Below are 351 nucleotides of genomic sequence, written 5' to 3'. Positions count from 1 at the left end.
TCATCATTTCGGAGCAGCTCGACTCATCTCAAGACTTCAGTCCGGTGCACAAAGAAATGATGAGACTTTCTGTTTGGCTGTCTATATGTCATCACGCTCCCATGCCTCATCCTCAAGCCTCATCACGCGAGTGCAGTCATGGAGCCAGTTCTGTTGGCTCACACTTGCGATTCCTTCCTGCAGCAGCTTCTTGACAGATTCAAACTTGAAGTCTGTGTTCCCTGAAGCAACAAGGCATTTCACTTGGCTCCATACAAGCTCTATAGGATTTAGCTCGCAGTGGTAAGGAGGCAAGCAGGGGCGTAGTCAAGGGGGGGGGGTTCAACCCCCCCCCCCCCGAAAAAAATGTCT

This window comes from Rhipicephalus sanguineus, chromosome 1 (genome assembly GCF_013339695.2).
Source record: "Rhipicephalus sanguineus isolate Rsan-2018 chromosome 1, BIME_Rsan_1.4, whole genome shotgun sequence".
NCBI classification, from domain to species: domain Eukaryota; kingdom Metazoa; phylum Arthropoda; class Arachnida; order Ixodida; family Ixodidae; genus Rhipicephalus; species Rhipicephalus sanguineus.
The sequence above is the reverse complement of the archived record's forward strand: the minus strand, read 5'-3'. Positions refer to the sequence as shown.